We start from the raw sequence: 14,972 nt of genomic DNA, 5'->3' as shown, positions 1-14,972 counted from the left end.
GTCTGCACCTTATGCCCGCTCTCTAACTTCCAATAGACCCCTCTCACACGGTCTGCACCTTATGCCCCCTCTCTAACCTCCAATAGACCCCTCTCACACGGTCTGCATCTTATGCCCCCTCTCTAACCTCCAATAGACCCCTCTCATACGGTCTGCACCTTATGCCCCCTCTCTAACCTCCAATAGACCCCTCTCACATGGTCTGCACCTTATGTCCCCTCTCTAACCTCCAATAGACCCCTCTCACATGGTCTGCACCTTATGCCCCCTCTCTAACCTCCAAAAGACCCCTCTCACACGTTCTGCACCTTATACCCCCTCTCTAACCTCCAATAGACCCCTCTCACATGGTCTGCACCTTATGCCCCCTCTCTAACCTCCAATAAACCACTCTCACCCAGTCTGCTCCTTATGCCCCCTCTCTAATCTCCTATAGACCATTCTCACACGGTCTGCTCCTTATGCCCCATCTACATACGATACTAGTTCCCCTTTGGATAGACTGCACTTCACTAACGGTGCTTCATAGATGTAACTTCGCAGAATAAATCTGAATGAGGAAAATTGTCAGTATTTCAAGGAATATAATAACAAAGAATATAATGTATAAAGCATAGATAGAATATATAGTGATCTCTGATACTAAGGGGGCATTCACACTACCATCAGTGTCCGACAGCTAGTGTCCGCTGCTAAAGTCCGTTCAAAATCTTGTGTGGACATTAGCATCGGACACTAGCTGTGTCCATGATATTTTGCATTGATTTAAATGGACACCAGGTGCGTTCTTATACTGTCCGTGGGTGTCCTTAAGTGTCCGTTCCCAAAGATGTCCAACTTTTCAAGCGGACAGTAAAAACCTGACATGTCTCCTATTGTTTCTCCCTCAGTTGTTCATATTATTCTCCTTTTCTTCCACTCTCTTATCCTATATGGATCTTTCTTTATATCCTATACTGTATACGTTTTTTTTCTCATATATCTATCTACCTGTATATATCTATATATCTTTCTTATATATCTATCTATCTCATATATATCTTCACTGGTCAAGAACTACATCCTAAAAATGACAATCGCTGCAATACAGTATATGGGTCAAGTAAATACTAAAAGTATCTTGGATAATAGTCACTATTTTCATCACAGACATTTAATCTGGAAATGTTACAAACTACTACAAGAGTACATTTATATAATTCATGGCGCATCTTATCCTAACCTATGGGCTGCCATAAAAGGGCCATTGTCATAAGGGCACATTGGGGTATCGGTACCTACTCTGTATATAAAGCCATCTATACAGACGAGAGGCGAAGTAATAACAGGCTACCTGGAATTAGGTAAACATTAGAGGGATATTACAGAAACAGATATTATTATAGGATAGAATTAGATCTGTCTTTCTACTATACATGAAGCAGTGACTGTACTTTACACATTTATTCATTAATATCGCAATGACATCTAGTTGACCCTGTCGCTGGCAAGAGATGGTGCCAGGAGCAGGCGTGGTGAGAGAAACAGGGGTTTAATGGCATCTGTACAGACCTGCCAAATGTCTTCAGCTATAATTTATTTTCTTAGACTAAAATGGGTGAGGTGCCCTATTTCATTTAGTAGGAGACACCAAAAAAACACATTTTACAAGCCATCTACCAGCATGGAGTAAGTGTGGGGTTTCCACTAGGGTTGTGACAAGATGGATGGCATACGTAGAAATGCTAAAATATGACAGTAGGAATCAGTCTAAAATACACACTTTAAATATAGTGAAATACTGTATATAAGATTTCCTATTGCACAGAAAAACAAGGAGCGTCTGACTTATGTAAGACTAGCTGGTACCCGCGACTTCGTCTGCGGTGATTGTAGAAGTGGGTATATACAGGCGCGGGTAAGGTTTTCGTATTGTGTATAAGGTATGGGATATGAAATGTAAGTTTGTATCTTGTTTCAGCTGCTATACGGTGTTGTGAGAAACTTGACATAGTGACTTTGGGACAGAAGTATTTGAAGTTAACCCTTTCCCGTCTATGGCATTTTTTGATTTTCGTTTTTCGTTTTTGACTCCCCTCCTTCTAAACCCCATAACTTTTTTATTTCTCCGCTCCCAGAGCCATATGAGGTCTTAATTTTTCCTGGGACAAATTTTTCTTCATGATGCCACCATTATTTATTGTATATAATGTACTGGGAAGCAGGGAAAAAATTCTGAATGGGGTGGATTTGACGAAAAATGCATTTCTGCGACTTTCTTACGGGCTTTGGTTTTACAGCGTTCACTGTGCAACCAAAATGACATGTCCCCTGTATTCTGTGTTTCGTTACGATTCCGGGGATACCAAATTTATATGGTTTTAGTTACATTTTGACCCCTTAAAAAAATCCAAAACTGTGTTAAAAATTTTTTTTTTGAAAAGTCGCCATATTCCGACAGCCGTAACTTTTTTATACGTCCGTGTACGGGGATGTATAGGGCGTCTTTTTTTGCGGGGTCGGGTGTACTTTTTAGTTCTATCATTTTCGGGAAATGTTATTGCTTTGATCACTTTTTATTCCAATTTTTATCAGAATCAAAACAGTGAAAAAACGGTGGTTTGGCACTTTTGACCATTTTTCCCGCTACGGCGTTTACTGAACAGGAAAAATATTTATATAGCTTTGTAGAGCGGGCGATTTCGGACGCAGGAATACCTAACATGTATGTGTTTCACAGTTTTTAACTACTTTTATATGTGTTCTAGGGAAAGGGGGGTGATTTGAATTTTTAATCCTTTTGATTTGTTTTTATATTTTTTTTACTTTTTTTAAAACTTTTTTTTTTGCATTTATTAGACCGCCTAGGGGTATTGACATGGGTGGGCGGTCTCGCGGATTGTCAGAGCGGTGGGGGTCGGCAAACATGGCTGCTCCGGAGCGATAAAGAGAACCTCCTGGAGTATCGTTAAGGTGAGGGGCAAAGTGGTAAAGTATATGTGAATGTGATTGTGTGGGGTTAGGGGCGAGGCTGTAGAGGGCAATATGAATTTTGTGGCTTGCTATGGTCCAAAGTGTGTGAGATTGCAGAGATGGTGGTGTGAGTTTGGGTTTTTGTGGGGGTCCTGGCACAAACGTATGTGCGCTATTGTGACGAAAAGTAGCCTATTGTTTAATTGGGTGTAGTAACTATGTTTGTGGAAAATTTCAGCCAAATCGGTGGAGCGGTTTTTCCGTGATTGAGGAACAAACATCCGAACATGCAAACACACAAACCCACAAACCCACAAACTCACAAACTTTCACATTTATAATATTAATAGGATTAATAGCAATGGGAATAGGAAATCTTGTCCAGACCTCTCCTATTACTTCCATTCTATGAAGCTTTGCACCGTTTAATACTATAAGGCTAATCTTCACAAATACACCGCTTTATGTTTTCCATGTGTCTTCTTCTCTAGTCACATCTAAATCCACAACCAAAATCCTATGGACTGACTTTTGGAATCGAATTGATCGGTTATTTTTAATGCAATGTCTTCTGGTGTAGACAGTGTCAGACTGAGGTTTTTTGCAGCAACCAAATAAATAAAAGGGCCTAAGATAAATCTAAACCAACCGTGGACACGTAAGGGTCAATTCTATGTGTGGTCTTTGACCCTGGACTGAGGATCCCAATCGAGGAGACAAACCTATTGCAGTAATCTCGATGTAAACTTTATATTTGTGTGAATAGGGATAAACCTGACACTGTTGGTGTCCCTGCCCCTTTATACCCCTATTACGTAAGTACGCTGATCTATTGTACATGAATTAAAAGGCCGCTGTTCACATGTGACTGACAATATGCTTTGTATATTTCCATGTTCTCCTACAGAAGCCTGCCTTGTAAGGGCTGTAGAGAATGTGCGTTCCTTACACAAGGCTCAGGAGATGGACCCACAAGAATTCTCTCTTCCAGGACCTCACAAGGATTACCTACCACTGTTTGTTTGTCTTTTCAACTGGCATTCTTCTTGTCTTGTCGTCCATCAGATTCTCCAAGAACAAGCATGACATTTCCTAGGATTTCTTAGGGCCACTTTACTGGGTCACTGATTCCAATAATATTTTAGTAAAGCCCTTTTAGAAGTTGCTTTATTATTGTGACTCTTAAATTGTGAGCCATACTCATCAGAATTGTTGAGGGGACGCCACATTAGAGTTATTGTAGGATAGCTTAATAATTTTTTATCAATGTTGGCATGTTTGGAATAGAACAGAGTCAGAAGCTTAACCTGAAGCTCCTGAGTCCAAGTGCAAAATCTGTAAGTGTCACTAGGATCATGATGTCAGAGCACCCCATGTGACTGCTTAGGCCCAATCACGGGCCTCAGTGGTCCCCCCAGGGCTGCTGACGTCATTCAAGAGGCTGGAAGATCACAAAAAATGGTACAACTATTATACATTGAAGGAGATTTATTATTAGTATGAACTTATTCTCTGTGGTCAAAAAGTTACAAATGTTTATGTCACTTGGGCAAAAATGTTTGACTTTTTGCATTGTCTACATTGTTCTTTGCCAAATCTGTAAAGGGGCCCTGGTCTTCCTTGATCTGGCAGATTACTATAAATTATGGCAAAAGCTGGTGTAATTTTTAGACTATGGAGCTGGAAAAAATTTGCTACACTGGTATATGAACTAACAAAAAATGTGCTGTCACGCTCTAGTACAGTTCATAATAAGGCCTAGTTCATATCTGCATTTAGTATTCCATTCGGGGAGTTTGCTTGAGGACTCCCTTAACAGAATACCAAGCCCATTAAAAAGTGGTGAGCAATGAAAGCACATGGACCCCATAGACTATAATGGGGTCCATATGTTTTCCACGCAGTGTCTGCACTAATCATATGGAGAGAAAAGTACTTCAAGCAGCACTTTTCTCTCCGACTGATTCATGTGAACACCGTACAGAAAACACACAGACCCCATTATAGTCTATGTGGTGCATGTGCTTTCATTGCTCACCACTTTTTAATACGTTCGGTATTTTGTTCGGGGGGTCTCCAAGTGGACTTCCTGAACGGAATACCGAACACAGATGTGAACCAGGCCTACGTCTGGTGTAAGAAATGCAAATCTTAACTAATTCCTTCTCTATGCTGTGTTATTATGTCACGCTGAGTGTATAACTATCACTAAGTGCTATAGGAGTATTGGAGCCGTTCCTGCTAGATGACTAACTGCTGCAGATTAGCCCTAAATACCATAATCAATATCAACCACTGCAGCATCTATGTGGATAGAGGGGGGAGCCCCTTCTTTTACCCAACGCTCCTCTTCCTATGGTGAGGTCATAGGTTGCATTGAAACAGTTATGAGCTGGCCTAAAACACATAGTCAATAATGTACAATATACAGTAATATAGAAGTTTTGCAGTGTACTGTGCAGGGGTCCAATCGAAATCAGATCCACTTGTGAGATGGTAAAATAATATTTTTAAAATATAAAAATTTGGCAATAAAGTCTAAAAAAATAATACAAAAAACACTTTCCTTTTAAAAAAATAAACAGTGTTAAAAAAAATAAACAGAATCCAAAATGTCCAAACATGTTTATCCCGTACGGAGAATGCCATAAAAAATAAATACCTAAATGTGTTTTGATCGCCTTGCCTCATCCCCAAAAAAGCAATAATAAGTGATCAAAGTGTTATAAATATCAGAAAATGGGACTAATAAAGCCTACTAAAAAAGAGCCCTCACATAACTCTGTCAAATAAAGAAAAATATGATGGGTAGGTAGGGTTGAGCAATCGTGTTCAGAAAAGATCGGATTCCTATCAGCGATCGAGAAAATTTCACAATCGCGATCGGAATTCCGAACACGATCTTTTTAGGTGGGATCGAGATCGGTACTATTTCCCACAATGCTTTGCTTAGCCTTCACACTGAGTATACGCTCCGCTCATTCTCCGCTCCGCTGCGATTCCATAGGAATGAATGGAAGCAGCCGGCACACAGCCTTAACCCCCTGTGCGCCGGCTGCCTCCATTCATTCTAATGGGAGACTAAACTAACATCTCTAGTAGCTACTTACCTCCAGAGATGGCTGCTCCGGTCCCGGTGTTCTCCTTCTTCTCCTCGCTGCCGCTCCACGCTGCTCTTCTCGCCTCGCTGCCGCCACCTCCCAGGTTAGTGTGTAAAGCGCTAGGAAGGCGGGGCTTGTAGCTTAGGAGAGTGTGGGCAGGTACAGGGCGGGGAGATGTGACATCTCCCCTCCCAGTACCCGCCCACACTCTCCTAACCCGCCCACACTCTCCTAATCTGGGAGGCAGGGGGCAGCGAGAAGAGCAGCGTGGAGTGGCAGCGAGGCGAAGAAGAACACCGGGCTCCGGAGCAGCCATCTCTGCAGGTAAGTGGACACCAGGGGGGACTAAGTACCCAGAGGATTAAAAAAAAATAAAAATCCTCTGGCTACTTAGTGATTCACTACACAGCATGGATTCTAACAATTAAAGCGTTCAATTGTTAGATTCCATGCTGTATAGTGAATAGGATTGCTTTTAAAATCCGATCTCCGATTAGTAAAAAAATCCCATTGACTTGCATTGGGATCGGAATTGGGATCGAGATCGGGTTCGTATGAAAAATGATCGGAAATCGGATTTTAAAATCGATCCTGAAAAGTCAAGATCGGCTCAACCCCATGGGTAGGTGATAATTGTCTCAATGTGTGTCTAGGGCCCACTCCTTCTGGGGCACTGACGGTGATCTCCACACTTAGAGCACTTGTAGTCCTTTGGTCATGTGATCATGAGGGTTCCAACAGTTGTACCCCCAGGAATCAGATGCGAAGTGTATTAGTAGGAAAACACCTTTAATTAGAGATGAACAAATTTCCCAATTGGGTTTAAATTGATTGAGTTATCAGATTCAATTTAGACTGAATAAATTCAATCAAAGTTCCCAATTGCCCTGAAAAGTCGCATATGATGCTCTGTGGGCTTGTTGGATGAATACCAAAAGTTTCAGGAAATTTATAACAAATTTGATTGCTGCGTTTTGGATCTTTAATAAATACCTCCAATTCTTCTATCCTAAAAAAATATTCAGACCCCATACAAATAATGCCCTGGGTTGGATAAGAACGGCGCTGCCCTTCTGTTTCCAAATGTCATTTACGCCACTTCAAATATACAAAATATTTCAAAATCTAACATCAATGGGAATTATCAAATAAAATACTCGCCCTCTTTAATAGCGTAATAATACTGTGAAATATTATTCTTTCCTTATAAATGGAGCTCTCATACATTATAAAGTCCAGCTGTCAAGCAATCTATCTTCATCTTTCACTAGTATTTATACAAATGTTGACTTTACTCCTATGTCCAATTAAACACTTCATTATTCACGGTTGAAACATTACACTATCCCGGGATTTACACCGCTAATATACATCCTTTTAAAATGATAATTTGTCTTTCAAGAGTTCACATACATATTCTTAATACTCCATTAGGGTTGGGAGCCTTGGAGAACGTGAAATGGAAAGATTGCTATTAACCACCGGGTAAAGGGTCGGAGGAAACTTTTTGTATTTCTCAAGGTTTCTTTTTATGGTTAGAGGATACTTATATAATAAGCAACTACAACTAGAATTACTCAGAAGTAAATCCTGATCATGTGTTATCTGAGCTACAGTATCTTACATAACTTACAAAGGTCCAATAACTTCCAAGAGCCTAATAAGTATGCAGGGGGTCCGTCTCCTATGAAGCAGCTGCTTGAAGGGTCTGCAGCTTTCAGGTGAACGTTGAAGCCTCTACACTGAGGGCCAAACCATTGTGTAAGGGATGTGCTTGGTATTGAAGCTCAGTCTCAGTCACTTGAATGGTGCTAAGCTGCAAACAGACCAATGATGAATGAATGTGACATCACTGGCTTGTTCTTTTAGCAGCTGAACTACATGGTTGTAGGTATCGCCAGTGGTGTAACTAGGAATGGCGGGGCCTCAAGGCGAACATTTCACAGGCCTCCCCCCCAACCCTGACCAACCTCCCCCCTGAAAATTCTGACCGACCGACACCCCCCACATTCCTGCACAAACTATTGTGCCTCAGAGTGAACCATGTACACAGTATTATGCCCCACATTGGCCCCTGCACACAGTATTAAGCCCCATAGTGACCCTTGCACGCAGTATCATGCCCCATAGTTGCCCCTGCACACAGTATTATGCCCCATAGTGGCTCCTGCACTCAGTATTATGCCCCATTGTGGACCACCCATGAACAATTATTATACTTTGGTGTCTTTTGAGACATCTGGGACGTCACCAAGTAGGCCTGAAGCCTTCTGGAATCCAGGAGAGGTAAGTAACAGTGTTTTTTATGTTCCCTTCCCTCTCCTAGCCCTGCAATCATTATACTTAGGGGTCTGAAAAGACCCACGAGTATAATGATAACAGTGTTTGTGGGGTCCGCGTGCGCCTGTGGCCTTACTTACAGAACCCCCTCCTGCTTACAGCCACCTCTGCAGAAGGGGAATCGCCGCTGGCCGTGAGCAGGAGCCAGGATCAATAAGCAAATAGGGCCCGATACCTGCTGGAGTTACTCTAGCAGGTAACGGCCTATTAAAAGAAAAAAAATCCAAAACATCCCCGTTGGGCCCCCTAATGTCCCGGGCCCTGTAGCAGTGGCTACAACTGCTCTAACTAATAGCCATTAAATTCAATTTATTGGTCATTGGCGTATTGGTTTACAGCTGAAATGCATAGTAACAGTGTACTTAGCCCACATTCACATGAATCCGGAAAAACATTAAAAAATATTAAATATGTTGCTATGACTCTATTTCTTCTAATATCTATGGGTAAGTCTGGTTAAAAAGCCTTCACATGGAATTTGCCCACCCAAAAACTTGAAATGATACCAAGAGAGCCTCAACAAACATACTAAAATTTATCTTGTAACTTCTCCTAAATCTTCTATTTACTACTCAGTGCCTGTTTGTGGAAAGTTGCCCTTTTCTCAGCAGTATTTGCACTGTACACAGCAGGAAACATGTGGTCGGCTGGTTTTGATTAACTATATACTTTTAATTTCCCATTAATTTGAGAGGTAGGTATCATAAATAGCAGGACAAAACTCTCATTGAGAGGCTGGACATTACCCAATATTTCTAGATTTTGAGATAACTTTCACAGAAAACAGATCACAAAAGGTAGAACTAAAATATAAAGTTTCATTGGCAACAAAATAAGCAAGAAAAATCAAAAAGTGTAAAAACAAAATATGTAAAGAAATACAAAAAATAGCCTTTCAAAGTTCTCATATATACTGTGGTAGAGAGAATTATGCCACCAAATCTACTCCTTACTACTTAGGGGGCATTCACACGGAGTAACACCGGGCGTGTATCACAGCCGTACACGCCGGCGTTACGGCAGACTGCCGAACACTTCCCATTCACTTCAATGGGAGCGCTCGTAACAGCGGCGTTTACGAGCACTCCTATTGAAGTGAATGGGAAGTGTTCGGCAGTCTGCCGTAACGCCGGGGTGTACGGCTGTGATACACGCCCGGAGTTACTCTGCGTGAATGCTCCTTAGATCTGAACGGAATTTGCATCTGACATCGAGGGGGACAACAATGTTATAACAGCCACATGGTAAATCAGAGGCCGGCACAGATTTTTCTATTCAGATTATGCCGCTGAATATTCAATAGTGTCCAGGTTTATCAATATGTCTATAGGTTTATTTTAGTTACCAGTAAATGTTGCCCTTTGAGCAGGAGCCTGGTGTTGTTACCATAATCTAGAGTATATAGGTCCTCTGAACTTATATTCACTGCTTAACCAGTTAATGGCAGTCATACCATAGTGTTATTTTAGAACTGATAGGGTGTCAAGAGTAACCCCTTACCCGGCAGAATGTAACACGCTCGCTCTCAGCCAATACAAATAATCGAGCTCATGGGTCAGTTTGCTTGTGAATTGAAATAACTTGAGCCTTGAATAATTCACTCCTGAGGATTATAGACTATTAGAGATGAGCGAACACTAAAATGTTCGAGGTTCGAAATTCGATTCGAACAGCCGCTCAATGTTCGTGTGTTCGAACGGGTTTCGAACCCCATTATAGTCTATGGGGAACAGATACTCGTTAAGGGGGAAACCCAAATCCGTGTCTGGAGGGTCACCAAGTCCACTATGACACCCCAGGAAATGATGCCAACACCTCTGGAATGACACTGGGACAGCAGGGGAAGCATGTCTGGGGGCATCTAACACACCAAAGACCCTCTATTACCCCAACATCACAGCCTAACAACTACACACTTTACACACTCAATACCACCTCTCTGACAGTAGGAAAACACCTTGAAACATGTGTATTTGGCACTTGCAGTGAGGAGAGCTTGTCACCAGCAGTGAATTTGGCCCTTGTAGTAAGTTGAGGTTGGCACCAACATTTGTTTTGAAAATCAGGGTGGATTGAGCCTCTAACCAGCAGAGTTTGGGCAAATTCATGGTGGAGGGACCCTCTAAAAACCCCAGTTTGGACCAATTCATGGTGGAGGGAGCCTCTAAAAACCCCAGTTTGGACCAATTCATGGTGGAGGGAGCCTCTAACCAGCCCAGTTTGGACCAATTCATGGTGGAGGGAGCCTCTAAAAAACCCAGTTTGGACCAATTCATGGTGGAGGGAGCCTCTAAAAAACCCAGTTTGGACCAATTCATGGTGGAGGGAGCCTCTAACCAGCCCAGTTTGGACCAATTAATGGTGGAGGGAGCCTCTAACCAGCCCAGTTTGGACCAATTCATGGTGGAGGGAGCCTCTAACCAGCCCAGTTTGGACCAATTCATGGTGGAGGGAGCCTCTAAACAGCCCAGTTTGGGCAAATTCATGGTGGAGGGAGCCTCTAAAAAACCCAGTTTGGACCAATTCATGGTGGAGGGAGCCTCTAATTAGCCCAGTTTGGACCAATTAATTGTGGAGGGAGCCTCTAAACAGCCAAGTTTTGGGAAATTCATGGTGGAGGGAGCCTCTAACCAGCCCAGTTTGGACCAATTAATGGTGGAGGGAGCCTCTAACCACCCCAGTTTGGACCAATTCATGGTGGAGGGAGCCTCTAATTAGCCCAGTTTGGACCAATTAATTGTGGAGGGAGCCTCTAACCAGCCCAGTTTGGACCAATTAATGGTGGAGGGAGCCTCTAACCACCCCAGTTTGGGCAAATTCATGGTGGAGGGAGCCTCTAACCAGCCCAGTTTGGACCAATTAATGGTGGAGGGAGCCTCTAAACAGCCAAGTTTTGGGAAATTCATGGTGGAGGGAGCCTCTAACCAGCCCAGTTTGGACCAATTCATGGTGGAGGGAGCCTCTAAACAGCCCAGTTTGGGCAAATTCATAGTGGAGGGAGCCTCTAAACAGCCCAGTTTGGGCAAATTCATGGTGGAGGGAGCCTCTAACCAGCCCAGTTTGGACCAATTAATGGTGGAGGGAGCCTCTAAACAGCCAAGTTTTGGGAAATTCATGGTGGAGGGAGCCTCTAACCAGCCCAGTTTGGACCAATTAATGGTGGAGGGAGCCTCTAACCAGCCCAGTTTGGACCAATTAATGGTGGAGGGAGCCTCTAACCAGCCCAGTTTGGACCAATTAATGGTGGAGGGAGCCTCTAAACAGCCAAGTTTTGGGAAATTCATGGTGGAGGGAGCCTCTAACCAGCCCAGTTTGGACCAATTCATGGTGGAGGGAGCCTCTAAACAGCCCAGTTTGGGCAAATTCATGGTGGAGGGAGCCTCTAACCAGCAGAGTTGGTGGAAATCAGGGTGGAGGGAGCCTCTAACCAGCAGAGTTGGGGGAAATCAGGGTGGAGGGAGCCTAGTATTAGCAGAATTGTGCAACGCTTATGGTGGATGAGTATGAGGATGCGGAGGAATTGGAGAGGTTGAGTACAGACATGGAGTTTCATGTTGGGGTGCTTTACACAGGTGGGCACAAAAATGACGGCTCTACCCAGTGGTGGTTCATTTTTATCAAAGTGAGCCGGTCGGCACTCTCAGCTGACAGACGGGTGCGCTTGTCAGTGATGATGCCACCGGCTGCACTGAACACCCTCTCAGATAGGACGCTGGCGGCAGGACAGGACAGCACCTCCAAGGCATATAGGGCAAGTTCAAGCCACAGGTCCAACTTCGACACCCAATACGTGTAGGGCGCAGAGGGGTCGGAGAGGACAGGGCTGTGGTCGGAAAGGTATTCCCGCAACATGCGCCTATACTTCTCACGCCTGGTGACACTAGGACCCTCCGTGGCGGCACTTTGGCGAGGGGGTGCCATCAAGGTGTCCCAGACCTTAGACAGTGTGCCCCTCGTTTGTGTGGACCGGTGAGAACTTGGTTGCCTACTGGAGGAACTGCCCTCCCTGCCGCCAACGTCACATGCTGGAAACATCTCCATCATATTCTGCACCAATTGCCTGTGGCAAGCATTGATGCGATTGGCCCTCCCCTCTACCGGAATAAAAGACGAGATGTTGTTTTTATACCGGGGGTCAAGGATAGCAAAGATCCAGTACTGGTTGTCCTCCATGATTTTGACAATACGCTTGTCGGTTGTAAAGCACCCCAACATGAACTCAGCCATGTCTGCCACAGTGTTAGTTGGCATGACTCCTCTGGCCCCACCGGAAAGTTCAATCTCCATTTCCTCCTCATCCTCCATGTCTACCCATCCGCGCTGCAACAATGGGACGATTCGAAGTTGCCCGGAAGCCTCCTGTATCACCATCACATCATCGGACAACTCTTCTTCCTCCTCCTCCTCCTCCTCCTCCTCCATTAAACGCAGTGAAGCGGACAGATGTGTGGACCTACTCTCCAGCTGTGACGGATCGGATGCTATCCCTAACTCCTCTGTGTGATCTGAGTTATCCCTGATGTCAATCAGGGATTCTCTCAGAACACACAAGAGCGGGATTGTAAGGCTCACCATCGCATCCTCAGAGCTCACCCTCCTTGTGGACTCCTCAAAGACCCGTAGGATGTCACAAAGGTCTCTCATCCATGGCCACTCATGGATGTGAAACTGAGGCAGCTGACTTTGTGGCACCCTAGGGTTTTGTAGCTGGTATTCCATCAAAGGTCTCTGCTGCTCAACCACTCTATTCAACATCTGAAACGTTGAGTTCCAGCGTGTGGGGACGTCGCACAAAAGCCGGTGTTGTGGCACATGCAGGCGTTGCTGGAGAGATTTTAAGCTAGCAGCGGCTACTGTCGACTTGCGAAAGTGGGCGCACATGCGCCGCACTTTCACCAGTAGCTCTGGAACATTGGGGTAGCTCTTTAGGAAACGTTGCACCACTAGGTTGAAGACGTGGGCCAGGCATGGAACATGTTGGAGTCCGGCAAGCTCCAGAGCTGCTACCAGGTTCCGGCCGTTATCACAAACGACCATGCCTGGGCCCAGGTGCAGCGGCTCAAACCATATTGCCGTCTCATCGAGGAGGGCATCCCTCACCTCGGAGGCAGTGTGCTGTCTGTCCCCCAAGCTGATCAGCTTCAGCACAGCCTGCTGACGTCTACCAACGCCAGTGCTGCAACGTTTCCAACTCGTAGCTGGGGTCAATCTAACAGCGGAGGAGGAGGCGGTGGCGGAGGAGGAGGCGGTGGCGGAGGAGGAGGCGGTAGAGGAGGAGGAGGAGGGGGGTGTTCTTCTCGTGTCCCTGCCAGGAATGTTAGGCGGGGAGACGAGGTACACCGGGCCAGTTTGGGAAGCAGTCCCAGCCTCAACTACATTCACCCAGTGTGCCGTCAGTGAAATGTAGCGTCCCTGTCCGCATGCACTTGTCCACGCGTCGGTGGTCAAGTGGACCTTTGTGCAAAGCGCGGAACTAAGGGCCCGCCTGATGTTGAGTGACACGTGCTGGTGCAAGGCGGGGACGGCACACCGGGAGAAGTAGTGACGGCTAGGGACGGCATAGCGAGGTGCCGCAGTTGCCATCAGGTCCAGGAAGGCGGGAGTTTCAACAAGCCGGAACGCCAACATCTCCTGGGCCAGCAGTTTAGCGATGTTGGCGTTCAAGGCTTGCGCGTGTGGGTGGTTAGCAGTGTATTTCTGCCGCCGCTCCAATGTCTGAGAGATGGTGGGTTGTTGTAAAGAAACGCCTGATGGTGCCTTTGATGGTGCAGGAGAAGGAGATAAGACAGGACCAGGGGAGGATGAGGTAGAAGTCAACAAAGTGGCGGAGGCAGATGAAGTGGTGTCCTGGCTCGTCCTCTGGAGTGCATCGCCAGCACAGTCAGCAGTGGCAGTGGCAGAGGCAGAGGCAGAGGCAGTGGCAGTGGCGTGAACGGCAGGCGGCCTTTGTCCTGCCGTTGCTGCCTGCCACTGATTCCAGTGCTTGGATTCCAAATGACGGCGCATTGAAGTGGTGGACAGGTTGCTCTTCTCAGAGCCCCTAATCAATTTCGAGAGGCAAATTGTGCAGACAACACTATATCTGTCCTCGGCGCATTCCTTGAAAAAACTCCACACCTTCGAGAAACGTGCCCTCGAGGTGGGAGTTTTTCGGGGCTGGGTACGAACTGGAACATCTTGGGAGATTCCGGGTGTGGCCTGGCTTCGCCTAAGCTGCTGACCTCTGCCTCTGCCTCTAGCTACCCTTTTTGGTGCTGCACCTGCCTCAACATCCACACTACTTTCCCCGCTTGACATCCCCCCTGTCCAGGTCGGGTCAGTGTCCTCATCATCCACCACTTCCTCTTCCAACTCCTGTCTCATCTCCTCCTCCCGCACAATGCGCCGGTCAACTGGATGCCCTGACGGCAACTGCGTCACATCATCGTCGATGAGGGTGGGTTGCTGGTCATCCACCACCAAATCGAACGGAGATGGAGGAGACTCTAGTGTTTGAGCATCTGGATACAGATGCTCCTCTGTTAGGTTCGTGGAATCGTGACGTGGAGAGGCAGGTTGAGGGACAATGAAAGGAGCGGA

Source organism: Leptodactylus fuscus, chromosome 6 (genome assembly GCF_031893055.1).
Source record: "Leptodactylus fuscus isolate aLepFus1 chromosome 6, aLepFus1.hap2, whole genome shotgun sequence".
NCBI classification, from domain to species: domain Eukaryota; kingdom Metazoa; phylum Chordata; class Amphibia; order Anura; family Leptodactylidae; genus Leptodactylus; species Leptodactylus fuscus.
This window is presented reverse-complemented; position numbering follows the sequence as displayed.